The sequence below is a fragment of the Aquarana catesbeiana genome, linkage group LG08, assembly GCF_042186555.1.
Source record: "Aquarana catesbeiana isolate 2022-GZ linkage group LG08, ASM4218655v1, whole genome shotgun sequence".
Lineage (NCBI taxonomy): Eukaryota > Metazoa > Chordata > Amphibia > Anura > Ranidae > Aquarana > Aquarana catesbeiana.
Genome location: NC_133331.1, coordinates 11,128,031 through 11,143,200, shown reverse-complemented (window position 1 = coordinate 11,143,200; position 15,170 = coordinate 11,128,031). Strand labels below are relative to the sequence as shown.

Here is a 15,170-nt window from a genome sequence, read left to right as displayed (position 1 = left end):
CCTCCCGTCCTTCCCCTCCCCTACCATACCTCCCGTCCTTCTCCTCCCCTACCATACCTCCCGTCCTTCTCCTCCCCTACCATACCTCCCGTCCTTCTCCTCCCCTACCATACCTCCCGTCCTTCTCCTCCCCTACCATACCTCCCGTCCTTCTCCTCCCCTACCATACCTCCCGTCCTTCTCCTCCCCTACCATACCTCCCGTCCTTCTCCTCCCCTACCATACCTCCCGTCCTTCTCCTCCCGTACCATACCTCCCGTCCTTCTCCTCCCGTACCATACCTCCCGTCCTTCCCCTCCCGTACCATACCTCCCGTCCTTCCCCTCCCGTACCATACCTCCCGTCCTTCCCCTCCCGTACCATACCTCCCGTCCTTCCCCTCCCGTACCATACCTCCCGTCCTTCCCCTCCCGTACCATACCTCCCGTCCTTCCCCTCCCGTACCATACCTCCCGTCCTTCCCCTCCCGTACCATACCTCCCGTCCTTCTCCTCCCGTACCATACCTCCCGTCCTTCTCTTCCCGTACCATACCTCCCGTCCTTCTCCTCCCCTACCATACCTCCCGTACCATACCTCCCGTCCTTCTCCTCCCCTACCATACCTCCCGTACCATACCTCCCGCCCTCTCCCCCAGTACCATACTTCCCGTCCTTCTCCTCCCGTACCATACTTCCCGTCCTTCTCCTCCCGTACCATACCTCCCGTCCTTCTCCTCCCGTACCATACCTCCCGTCCTTCTCCTCCCCTACCATACCTCCCGTACCATACCTCCCGTCCTTCTCCTCCCCTACCATACCTCCCATGCTTCTCCTCCCCTACCATACCTCCCGTCCTCCTCCTTCCCTACCATACCTCCCGTCCTTCTCCTCCCCTACCATACCTCCCGTCCTTCTCCTCCCCTACCATACCTCCCGTCCTTCTCCTCCCCTACCATACCTCCCGTCCTTCTCCTCCCCTACCATACCTCCCGTCCTTCTCCTCCCCTACCATACCTCCCGTCCTTCTCCTCCCCTACCATACCTCCCGTCCTTCTCCTCCCCTACCATACCTCCCGTCCTTCTCCTCCCCTACCATACCTCCCGTCCTTCTCCTCCCCTACCATACCTCCCGTCCTTCTCCTCCCCTACCATACCTCCCGTCCTTCTCCTCCCCTACCATACCTCCCGTCCTTCTCCTCCCCTACCATACCTCCCGTCCTTCTCCTCCCCTACCATACCTCCCGTCCTTCTCCTCCCCTACCATACCTCCCGTCCTTCTCCTCCCCTACCATACCTCCCGTCCTTCTCCTCCCCTACCATACCTCCCGTCCTTCTCCTCCCCTACCATACCTCCCGTCCTTCTCCTCCCGTTCCATACCTCCCGTTCCATACTGTTGCACTCACACACAGAACTATATTTGCCTTTCTAATAGGTTCTGGCTAACAGAAAGAAAAAAAACAAACAAAAATCATCCAAAGTCTGTTATGAAAAGATACATACATGCAATAAAAATGTATAGTTGATGAGAACACAACAGTGAAAAGCTTAGCATTGATTTCCTTAAATCCCCCCTTTCAGTCTTGCACAGGTGTACCGGCTCCTCTCCTGGACTGAAATGGCTTCCTCTGATATCACTGCACACTGTGAGCTTCTCACCATGTGCAATAAAAGAGGCAGCAAGTCAGATAGAGCCCCGCCTCATTTCCTGGCTGGAGGACGTCCAGCATCATTTAACTCTTTCCTCCCCAGCTTAACTGTTCCTGGCCAATCATGAAAGCTCAGCATCCATGGAGGCGTTACCTATACAGATACAGCCTGCCTAGAGATGCCCACTCCTCCATCCTCCTATCCCAAGAGCCAACCCACTGCTTGCATCAGGACTGAGTGCTCTTGCAAGAAGTACTGAGGCAGGAAGCTAGGTACAGAACCCCACCGGAACACCCCCCTTCCCCCAGCCATGATCTGCCTGCATTGCATAGAGAAGCACAGAGACCCAGTGGTAATGTCACAGTGTCTAAAATACGGAACGTAATGAAAAATGGAAAGGTTTCAATGAAAAATGTCTTTAGCATATTGATTAGAACTAGGGAAGGCAAAATATTATCAGATTAAACATCAGCTTTTATCTAGTAAGAATCTATATATGGTGTCATCAATGGTAATATGTGACGTCCTATAACATCACACCGTCACTACAAAAGGAGGCGGAGCAACCTTGGGAAACACAGTACAGGAACAATATTATTTATATAGCAGCAAACCTCCAATCTGTCCCGGATCTGTATATGAGATAACATCTGTATACTGATAAGTGTCAATTTATACAGACACTGGATAGAGAATATTATTTTTTATATATATATATATATATATATATATATATATATATATATATATACATACATACACACACACATATATATAAATATACATACACACACAGTGTGTCACACAGACACTGGATAGAGAATATATTATATATATATATATATATATATATATATATATATATATATATATATATATATATATATATATATATATATATATATATATATATATATATATATATATATATATATATATTTATTTATTTATTTATATTAGGGATGAGCCGAACACCCCCCTGTTCGGTTCGCACCAGAACATGCGAACAGGAAAAAAGTTCGTTCGAACATGCGAACACCGTTAAAGTCTATGGGACACGAACATGAATAATCAAAAGTGCTAATTTTAAAGGCTTATATGAAAGTTATTGTCATAAAAAGTGTTTGGGGACCCGGGTCCTGCCCCAGGGGACATGGATCAATGCAAAAAAAAGTTTTAAAAACGGCCGTTTTTTCAGGAGCAGTGATTTTAATAATGCTTAAAGTCAAACAATAAAAGTGTAATATCCCTTTAAATTTCGTACCTGGGGGGTGTCTATAGTGTGCCTGTAAAGGGGCGCATGTTTCCTGTGTTTAGAACAGTCTGACAGCAAAATGACATTTTGAAGGAAAAAACTCATTTAAAACTACTCGCGGCTATTGCATTGCCGACAATACACATAGAAGTTCATTGATAAAAACGGCATGGGAATTCCCCAAAGGGGAACCCCGAACCAAAATTTAAAAAAAAAAATGACGTGGGGTTCCCCCTAAATTCCATACCAGACCCTTCAGGTCTGGTATGGATTTTAAGGGGAACCCCGCGCCAAAAAAAAAAAAAAAAAAAAAAAACGGCGTGGGGTCCCCCCAAAAATCCATACCAGACCCTTATCCGAGCACGCAACCTGGCAGGCCGCAGGAAAAGAGGGGGGGACGAGAGTGCGGCCCCCCCTCCCTCCTGAACCGTACCAGGCCACATGCCCTCAACATTGGGAGGGTGCTTTGGGGTAGCCCCCCAAACACCTTGTCCCCATGTTGATGAGGACAAGGGCCTCATCCCCACAACCCTGGCCGGTGGTTGTGGGGGTCTGCGGGCGGGGGGCTTATCGGAATCTGGAAGCCCCCTTTAACAAGGTGACCCCCAGATCCCGGCCCCCCCCCTGTGTGAAATGGTAAGGGGGTATGTACCCCTACCATTTCACGAAGAAAGTGTCAAAAATGTTAAAAATGACAAGAGACAGTTTTTGACAATTCCTTTATTTAAATGCTTCTTCTTTCTTCTATCTTCCTTCATCTTCTGGTTCTTCTGGCTCTTCTGGTTCTTCCTCCGGCGTTCTCGTCCAGCATCTCCTCCGCGGCGTCTTCTGTCTTCTTCTCCTCGGGCCGCTCCGCACCCATGGCATGGGGGGGAGGCTCCCGCTCTTCTCTTCTTCTTTTCTTCTCTTCTTCTCTTCTTCATTTTCTTCTCCGGGTCGCTCCGCAATCCATGCTGGCATGGAGGGAGGCTCCCGCTGTGTGACGGCGCTCCTCGTCTGACAGTTCTTAAATAACGGGGGGGCGGGGCCACCCGGTGACCCCGCCCCCCTCTGACGCACGGTGACTTGACGGGACTTCCCTGTGGCATTCCCCGTGACGTCACAGGGAAGTCCCGTCAAGTCACCGTGCGTCAGAGGGGGGCGGGGTCACCGGGTGGCCCCGCCCCCCCCCGTTATTTAAGAACTGTCAGACGAGGAGCGCCGTCACACAGCGGGAGCCTCCCTCCATGCCAGCATGGATTGCGGAGCGGCCCGGAGAAGAAAAGAAGAAAAGAAGAAGAGAAGAAGAGAAGAAAAGAAGAAGAGAAGAGCGGGAGCCTCCCCCCCATGCCATGGGTGCGGAGCGGCCCGAGGAGAAGAAGATAGAAGACACCGCGGAGGAGATGCTGGACGAGAACGCCGGAGGAAGAACCAGAAGAGCCAGAAGAACCAGAAGAACCAGAAGATGAAGGAAGATAGAAGAAAGAAGAAGCATTTAAATAAAGGAATTGTCAAAAACTGTCTCTTGTCATTTTTAACATTTTTGACACTTTTTTCGTGAAATGGTAGGGGTACTTATGTACCCCCTTACCATTTCACACAGGGGGGGGGCCGGGATCTGGGGGTCACCTTGTTAAAGGGGGCTTCCAGATTCCGATAAGCCCTCCGCCCGCAGACCCCCACAACCACCGGCCAGGGTTGTGGGGATGAGGCCCTTGTCCTCATCAACATGGGGACAAGGTGTTTTGGGGGCTACCCCAAAGCACCCTCCCAATGTTGAGGGCATGTGGCCTGGTACGGTTCAGGAGGGAGGGGGGGCCGCACTCTCGTCCCCCCCTCTTTTCCTGCGGCCTGCCAGGTTGCGTGCTCGGATAAGGGTCTGGTATGGATTTTTGGGGGGACCCCACGCCGTTTTTTTTTTTTTTTTGGCGCGGGGTTCCCCTTAAAATCCATACCAGACCTGAAGGGTCTGGTATGGAATTTAGGGGGAACCCCACGTCTTTTTTTTTTTTTAAATTTTGGCCGGGGTTCCCCTTAATATCCATACCAGACCTGAAGGGCCTGGTATGGAATTTAGGGGGACTCCCACGTCATTTTTTTTTTTTAATTTTGGTTCGGGGTTCCCCTTTGGGGAATTCCCATGCCGTTTTTATCAATGAACTTCTATGTGTATTGTCGGCAATGCAATAGCCGCGAGTAGTTTTAAATGAGTTTTTTCCTTCAAAATGTCATTTTGCTGTCAGACTGTTCTAAACACAGGAAACATGCGCCCCTTTACAGGCACACTATAGACACCCCCCAGGTACGAAATTTAAAGGGATATTACACTTTTATTGATTGACTTTAAGCATTATTAAAATCACTGCTCCTGAAAAAACGGACGTTTTTAAAACTTTTTTTTGCATTGATCCATGTCCCCTGGGGCAGGACCCAGGTCCCCAAACACTTTTTATGACAATTAGACAATAAAAAAAGGTTTATAGGGCGCACAGGACTAACATGATCCAGAAAATGTCTCTACTAAAATTAGGCAGTCCAAAATAAAAAGAAAGGTGTTGGTAAGGATGATGGAAAGGTAGGATGATCTTCAGCAAAAAGGGCTGCAACTTTAAAAGACTGAAGCAGGCTCTATAATGACACAAGAAAACAACAAAGGCGCCTCTAAGTGCAGAAGATTAACAATTTTAATGCCTCAAAACGGGTTAAAAACACTTACAGAATGGAAGTGGTAATCAGGCACATCATAATTTAAGCTGCATTGGAAAGGGTGGCGGTCAGAGGAAGCCTTCAGATGGAATGGATGTGATCACTAAACACAGCGGTGTAGGACACAGGAAGCCGCTGTGAAGCCGGCGTCATCAGCTGGAAGGACGGTGAACCCGGAAGTGATGTCATCCACGGAGCGGCTCAATAACCAGCCTGAACCGCAAACAAACAGCCTGGGCGAGGATGTGATGTCATCAGAAAGGGACGCGTTTCGGAACCATCAATCGTTCCTTTTTCAACCTGTGGCCATACTGATGACTGAGAGAGATATATACACACCCTCTGGCAGTGGATTGGCCAGAGGGCGGGGGCAGCAGGGAAACATTTATTTAATTGTGATGAGTTCGTTTTATGCATATAAATGAAAAAGAACAAGTGGATACCTGCAACAGCATTCTTAAAAACATTAAAAAACATTATAAAAACATTAAAAAACGGGATAAAAGATATAATATCTAGTATATAGTACAATATATCAGGCAGATCTATAAAGTTTTCTGGCAGTGACCAGGCATAGAGCCTGCAATATACATAACAGAATTGGGATGGTGAGAGCAGACAGGATGATGTCAATATTGAGCTACAGACCATAAAGGGAACATACATGACAATAATACTATCAATAATAAATCGTTGAAATTTATCGTTAAAATTTCGTGTGGGATGGGGGGGTTTCTTTTCTTTTCATGGGGATAATAATGGGGGTTGCTGGAGGAGCCTAAAATACTATCTACAGAAGGGAGGTGTCATGTTAAAGTATGGCACTAACTTCAAAGTCCTCATTTAACCCTCCGGGAGCTAAAACATTTAGTAAAAATATCCAGTACATTTCTCTATGGCATAAGCGTCGGTAGCGTTCAGCAGCGGGAAGGTCTCTTGGCATTGCCTCAATAATCCATACTTTAAGGCCATTCGTGGACTTGTTATGGGTGTGAAGGTAATGTCTGGGGACACTGTGGTTATCTAGTCCACCTTCAATTAAGCGGCGATGTTCGCCAAACCGTTTCCGTAGTGGCCGGATAGTGCGCCCTACATAAAATAGGCCACAAGGGCATGTAAGACAGTATATGACATGGTCAGAGGAACATGTGTGAAAACCCTTTATTGGGTATGTTTTGCCTTTAACGTGGAACTCTTTCTGGCCATGTGTCACAAAGCTGCAAGTCTTGCAGAGGGGCTTACGGCACTGATACATCCCAGAAATCGCTAAAAACGTGGGCATGTGATGGCCCGGAGGCAAAGGTTTGGCCCTAAGTTTGCTGGTAGCTACCTTGCTTTTGATGTTGGGTGCCTTTCTGTAAGCAAATCGAGGTCTATTGGGCAGAGTAGGGAGTAGATGTTCATCTTGTAGTAGCAAAGACCAATGTTTTTTAATAATTTTTTCCATATGTTTGTGTTGGGTGTGGAACTGGGTGATGAATCGTAGATTATCTTTCTGGATATTGGGACGTGAATAGGAGTTCTTGATAGGCGATGTACTCTTATATTGTTGATAAGCTGAGTCAACAAGATCTACAGGGAAGCCTTTTTCAAGAAACTTGGCTTTCAAAATTTCACCTTCAGTGTCGTAGTCACTCTTCAGGGTACAGTTCTTTTTAAGCCTACAGAACTGACTCTTGGGTACATTATTTAGCCACAGAGGGTGATGGCAACTTTTATAATGGAGGTATGAATTTCCAGCTGTGGGCTTGGTGAAATTTTTTGCATGGATCTCTTTGCCTATCCAAAAGAGTTCAAGATCGAGGAAGGCCAACTTATTTTGGTCGATGACTGAGGTGAACGTGAGGCCCATGTTATTGGTGTTACAATATGTCACAAAATCCGTAAATATTGATACATTGCCATCCCAAATGATGATCACGTCATCTATATAGCGGCCATAAAAAACAATGTGGGGAAGGAATGGATTGTTGTTCCATATATATAGATGCTCCCAATACCCCATAGTAAGATTCGCATACGAGGGTGCAAAATGCGCCCCCATAGCTGTCCCTTGTAATTGCAGATAGAAATTATCCTCAAATTTAAAATAGCTATGGGTGAGACAGAAGGAAGTGGCTTCAACGATAAAGGAAGCTTGTCTAGGATTCAGCATCGGGTCCTGACAAAGAAAAAACTGTAGGGCATTGAGGCCCACTTCATGAGGTATGGATGTGTATAAAGATTGGACATCTAAAGATGCCCAATGATAGTTGTTTTCCCAAGAGTACGGGGTTAAAGTTTCCAGTAAGTGAACACCATCTCTTATGTGGGACTGGAGAGATTGGGCCAATGGCTGAAGAAATTGATCTATGTACTGGGAAAATCCACTACTGATGCTATCCATAGATGCCACAATCGGTCGCCCTGGTGGTGTTTTGGGATCTTTGTGCACCTTCGGTAAGTGGTAGAAATAAGGAGTAAAATGTATTTCTTTGACTAAGAAAGAGGCCTCTTGCTGTGAAATGATGTTATCATGTAATGTGCCCTTTTTACTAGAGAGGAGGCTTCAATGGTGAATAAAGGTAGGGGGTCTTTGTGAAGTCTAATATATGTGTTAGTATCGGATAGTAATCGGATAGCTTCAGAAACATAATCAGCTCTGTTTTGTATCACTATACCTCCCCCTTTGTCAGCACTTTTTATAACCAGATCTAAATTGTTGGTGAGTGTGTCAAGGGCTCTTTGTTCATGATGAGTGAGATTAGAGATGGATTTTTTATTGTTTTTACATAGTGCCTGTATTTCTGCGTGGACGATGCGATAAAAAGCATCAATGCATGAGCCTTTGGACTGGATGGGATAAAAAACCGAAGAGGGTTTGAAGGTAGTATTTTGGATGGGTGGAGAGGTAATAAGGTGTTGTGTGTACAACACAAAGTCATTTTCATGATCTATTGAAGGGGACGATGAAGTGGGGGGATAGCTGTATAGATCTTCTAAAATGGAGAGAAGGTCACTATCTGTATGGGCATCAGTGAAGCTATGGGACACATCGGCCATATCGGGATCATTATGTAATCGACGTTTGTTGGATTGGATATTGAAGAATCTCTTTAAGGTAAGGAGGCGGACAAATTTGTTCAGGTCTTTAAAGAGAAGGAAGGGATTAGGTGCAGCAGATGGAGCAAAATTCAGACCTCGATTTAGTAGGGAAATTTCGTCTTCAGTTAAGACATGGGTGGAGAGGTTGAAAATTTTAACAGTACTCTCTTTTTGCTGGGGTCTGGGGTGAAGCTTGTTGCCTCTGCCTCGACATCCTCTTCTGCGTGTTTTCTTTTTTGTGGTTTTGTCCGAGGGGGATCGAACACTAAAAAAGGAACCGCAGCTGGCTCTGAAGATGGAATAGTGGCCAAAGGTGTTATAAGTGAGGAGTTGGGGCCAAAGGACACAAGAGGACCAGGAGATGTTATGGATGGAATACATGTATTGTTAACAATAGTGTTCTGTTGACTATCTGCAATGGTGGTTGGACATGGAGAAGGGTCGGAGGTATTGGGTACAGTGTAGGTGGAGGTGTGGGGTGTTTCCTGTGTGGACGGGGCAAGACCCAAAGTATCAGTGGTGGATGGCGACAAGGGTGCTAAAGCTACGGTGCTAACTCCCTGGTTCTGTATACTAGACTCAGAGTTAGCTGTTAAACTGGAAGTGGATGTTTTTTTGTGAGGAATGATTTTACGAGGGACAATGGTGGCAAAAGGGTTGATGTCCATAAGGGATGGGAGATCATGAGCGGGTTTATGTTTCCAAGAGAAAATTTTATTGCTACTATAGTCTTTCAAATCTCTGCTAAATTTCCCCAATTTATGTTTAATCAAAATGTCTTCCTTCTTATGGGTTATTTTAGTCAGGATAGACAGCCATAGAGATGGTAAATGAGTGGTAAGGTCTGCAATTTGGGAAAATACTATTTTTATTTGGTGAATACATTGTTCATATTTAGTATGTCTCTGTGCGGAGATAATTTTGATCCATTTGTTAGTGCAAAATTCAGATATAGAGGACCATTCTTTTTGTGACTCTGGATCTAGAAAGGAGCATGTTTTTAAAATTCTAAGGCCTCTAGGAGTAATATGAGCAGACAAATATTTGAGAAGGAAAAATTCATCCCACCACTGCTGGTTGGCGGAAATGACTAACTTCTCTAGTTTACGAAATAATGAACAGAGAGATTTGTACTCTACATGAGAAAAATGAGGTATAGATATAAAAAAACCTTTGGGTATAATGGCTAAAAGGTCATTAATTTTTGAATACTTCAGGGAATCTATTTCGGACAGAAAATCCATGACCAGGGAAAGGGAAAAAGGAGAAAAAGAAGAAAATTGTGGTAAAAAAAAAAAAAAAAAAAATTGAAAAAAGGAAAAACTAAAAAATAAGAATATAAGAATAATGGTGTAAAAAAAAAAAAAATATATAATAACAAAAAATAATAATAAGATTAAAATAAAAATAAGAATAAAAAAAAAAAAAAAAATCAGGAAAAAATAAATCGAGAAGAAGGAGTGAAATAAAAAATATGTAACAATGAACAATAATGGACAATGCTACTGAGCAACAAGGTAAAAATAAAAATAAAAATGCGAATGCTGTGCTGATAACTGATAACTGGCCCCAACTCCTCACTTATAACACCTTCGGCCACTATTCCATCTTCAGAGCCAGCTGCGGTTCCTTTTTTAGTGTTCGATCCCCCTCGGACAAAACCACAAAAAAGAAAACACGCAGAAGAGGATGTCGAGGCAGAGGCAACAAGCTTCATCCCAGACCCCAGCAAAAAGAGAGTACTGTTAAAATTTTCAACCTCTCCACCCATGTCTTAACTGAAGACGAAATTTCCCTACTAAATCGAGGTCTGAATTTTGCTCCATCTGCTGCACCTAATCCCTTCCTTCTCTTTAAAGACCTGAACAAATTTGTCCGCCTCCTTACCTTAAAGAGATTCTTCAATATCCAATCCAACAAACGTCGATTACATAATGATCCCGATATGGCCGATGTGTCCCATAGCTTCACTGATGCCCATACAGATAGTGACCTTCTCTCCATTTTAGAAGATCTATACAGCTATCCCCCCACTTCATCGTCCCCTTCAATAGATCATGAAAATGACTTTGTGTTGTACACACAACACCTTATTACCTCTCCACCCATCCAAAATACTACCTTCAAACCCTCTTCGGTTTTTTATCCCATCCAGTCCAAAGGCTCATGCATTGATGCTTTTTATCGCATCGTCCACGCAGAAATACAGGCACTATGTAAAAACAATAAAAAATCCATCTCTAATCTCACTCATCATGAACAAAGAGCCCTTGACACACTCACCAACAATTTAGATCTGGTTATAAAAAGTGCTGACAAAGGGGGAGGTATAGTGATACAAAACAGAGCTGATTATGTTTCTGAAGCTATCCGATTACTATCCGATACTAACACATATATTAGACTTCACAAAGACCCCCTACCTTTATTCACCATTGAAGCCTCCTCTCTAGTAAAAAGGGCACATTACATGATAACATCATTTCACAGCAAGAGGCCTCTTTCTTAGTCAAAGAAATACATTTTACTCCTTATTTCTACCACTTACCGAAGGTGCACAAAGATCCCAAAACACCACCAGGGCGACCGATTGTGGCATCTATGGATAGCATCAGTAGTGGATTTTCCCAGTACATAGATCAATTTCTTCAGCCATTGGCCCAATCTCTCCAGTCCCACATAAGAGATGGTGTTCACTTACTGGAAACTTTAACCCCGTACTCTTGGGAAAACAACTATCATTGGGCATCTTTAGATGTCCAATCTTTATACACATCCATACCTCATGAAGTGGGCCTCAATGCCCTACAGTTTTTTCTTTGTCAGGACCCGATGCTGAATCCTAGACAAGCTTCCTTTATCGTTGAAGCCACTTCCTTCTGTCTCACCCATAACTATTTTAAATTTGAGGATAATTTCTATCTGCAATTACAAGGGACAGCTATGGGGGCGCATTTTGCACCCTCGTATGCGAATCTTACTATGGGGTATTGGGAGCATCTATATATATGGAACAACAATCCATTCCTTCCCCACATTGTTTTTTATGGCCGCTATATAGATGACGTGATCATCATTTGGGATGGCAATGTATCAATATTTACGGATTTTGTGACATATTGTAACACCAATAACATGGGCCTCACGTTCACCTCAGTCATCGACCAAAATAAGTTGGCCTTCCTCGATCTTGAACTCTTTTGGATAGGCAAAGAGATCCATGCAAAAAATTTCACCAAGCCCACAGCTGGAAATTCATACCTCCATTATAAAAGTTGCCATCACCCTCTGTGGCTAAATAATGTACCCAAGAGTCAGTTCTGTAGGCTTAAAAAGAACTGTACCCTGAAGAGTGACTACGACACTGAAGGTGAAATTTTGAAAGCCAAGTTTCTTGAAAAAGGCTTCCCTGTAGATCTTGTTGACTCAGCTTATCAACAATATAAGAGTACATCGCCTATCAAGAACTCCTATTCACGTCCCAATATCCAGAAAGATAATCTACGATTCATCACCCAGTTCCACACCCAACACAAACATATGGAAAAAATTATTAAAAAACATTGGTCTTTGCTACTACAAGATGAACATCTACTCCCTACTCTGCCCAATAGACCTCGATTTGCTTACAGAAAGGCACCCAACATCAAAAGCAAGGTAGCTACCAGCAAACTTAGGGCCAAACCTTTGCCTCCGGGCCATCACATGCCCACGTTTTTAGCGATTTCTGGGATGTATCAGTGCCGTAAGCCCCTCTGCAAGACTTGCAGCTTTGTGACACATGGCCAGAAAGAGTTCCACGTTAAAGGCAAAACATACCCAATAAAGGGTTTTCACACATGTTCCTCTGACCATGTCATATACTGTCTTACATGCCCTTGTGGCCTATTTTATGTAGGGCGCACTATCCGGCCACTACGGAAACGGTTTGGCGAACATCGCCGCTTAATTGAAGGTGGACTAGATAACCACAGTGTCCCCAGACATTACCTTCACACCCATAACAAGTCCACGAATGGCCTTAAAGTATGGATTATTGAGGCAATGCCAAGAGACCTTCCCGCTGCTGAACGCTACCGACGCTTATGCCATAGAGAAATGTACTGGATATTTTTACTAAATGTTTTAGCTCCCGGAGGGTTAAATGAGGACTTTGAAGTTAGTGCCATACTTTAACATGACACCTCCCTTCTGTAGATAGTATTTTAGGCTCCTCCAGCAACCCCCATTATTATCCCCATGAAAAGAAAAGAAACCCCCCCATCCCACACGAAATTTTAACGATAAATTTCAACGATTTATTATTGATAGTATTATTGTCATGTATGTTCCCTTTATGGTCTGTAGCTCAATATTGACATCATCCTGTCTGCTCTCACCATCCCAATTCTGTTATGTATATTGCAGGCTCTATGCCTGGTCACTGCCAGAAAACTTTATAGATCTGCCTGATATATTGTACTATATACTAGATATTATATCTTTTATCCCGTTTTTTAATGTTTTTATAATGTTTTTTAATGTTTTTAAGAATGCTGTTGCAGGTATCCACTTGTTCTTTTTCATTTATATGCATAAAACGAACTCATCACAATTAAATAAATGTTTCCCTGCTGCCCCCGCCCTCTGGCCAATCCACTGCCAGAGGGTGTGTATATATCTCTCTCAGTCATCAGTATGGCCACAGGTTGAAAAAGGAACGATTGATGGTTCCGAAACGCGTCCCTTTCTGATGACATCACATCCTCGCCCAGGCTGTTTGTTTGCGGTTCAGGCTGGTTATTGAGCCGCTCCGTGGATGACATCACTTCCGGGTTCACCGTCCTTCCAGCTGATGACGCCGGCTTCACAGCGGCTTCCTGTGTCCTACACCGCTGTGTTTAGTGATCACATCCATTCCATCTGAAGGCTTCCTCTGACCGCCACCCTTTCCAATGCAGCTTAAATTATGATGTGCCTGATTACCACTTCCATTCTGTAAGTGTTTTTAACCCGTTTTGGGGCATTAAAATTGTTAATCTTCTGCACTTAGAGGCGCCTTTGTTGTTTTCTTTTTATGACAATAACTTGCATATTAGCCTTTAAAATTAGCACTTTTGATTTCTCCCATAGACTTTTAAAGGGTGTTCCGCGGCATTCGAATTTGCCGCGAACACCCCAAATTGTTCGCTGTTCGGTGAACTTGCGAACAGCCAATGTTCGAGTCGAACATGAGTTCGACTCGAACTCGAAGCTCATCCCTAATAAATATATATATATATATATATATATATATATATATATATATATATATATATATATATATATATATATATATATATATATATATATATATATATATATATATATATATATATATATATATATATATATATATATACATATACACACACACACACACACTGAATGTATACAAATATATACAGATTTGTTTCCATCTCAGTAACAGGATCACACTATTGGAGGAGAAGGAGGGGGGGGGGGGGGGTGTCATGTGATCAGATACAATTCAGGAAAACAGAAACATTGTTGCAAAGATCAAATACTGTAAACAAAGAATGAAATGAGTGGGGGGAGGGGTGGCAGCACTCAATGTGATGAGATGTCTGAGGGAGGTCGGAGGTGATTTCATCATCTAATGGATTGTATCCCCCATTACTGATGTCTCTGTATTCCCCAGACACCACTTCTAGTAATGACCAGAGAGAGAACACAACACCAACTCCACCCCCAACACCAAGCAACGTCCTTCAACTTCACCCCAACAAGCAACGTCCTCCAACTTCACCCCAACACTGTCCTCTAACTCCACCCCCAACACCAAGCAACGTCCTTCAACTTCACCCCAACAAGCAACGTCCTCCAACTCCACCTTCAGCAACAAGCAACGTCCTTCAACTTCACCCCAACAAGCAACGTCCTCCAACTTCACCCCAACACTGTCCTCTAACTCCACCCCCAACACAGAGACATCAGTAATGATGAAATCGCCCCGACTTCCTCCAGACATCTGTCCTCCAACTCCACCAACAACAAGCATCATCCTCCAACTCCACCCCCCCAACACGGAGCGCTGTCCTCCCAACTCCACCCCCCCAACACGGAGCGCTGTCCTCCCAACTCCACCCCCCCAACACGGAGCGCTGTCCTCCCAACTCCACCCCCCCAACACGGAGCGCTGTCCTCCCAACTCCACCCCCCCAACACGGAGCGCTGTCCTCCCAACTCCACCCCCCCAACACGGAGCGCTGTCCTCCCAACTCCACCCCCCCAACACGGAGCGCTGTCCTCCCAACTCCACCCCCCCAACACGGAGCGCTGTCCTCCCAACTCCACCCCCCCAACACGGAGCGCTGTCCTCCCAACTCCACCCCCCCAACACGGAGCGCTGTCCTCCCAACTCCACCCCCCCAACACGGAGCGCTGTCCTCCCAACTCCACCCCCCCAACACGGAGCGCTGTCCTCCCAACTCCACCCCCCCAACACGGAGCGCTGTCCTCCCAACTCCACCCCCCCA

General features: G+C 44.8%; 1 protein-coding gene across 1 annotated transcript in view; it reads right to left on the bottom strand.

The window, feature by feature from the left end:
- The window catches only part of MORN4 (MORN repeat containing 4), a 47,676-nt gene that overhangs the window by 30,142 nt on the left and 2,364 nt on the right, over positions 1 to 15,170 (bottom strand). The gene's annotated exons all lie outside the window — the stretch shown is intronic.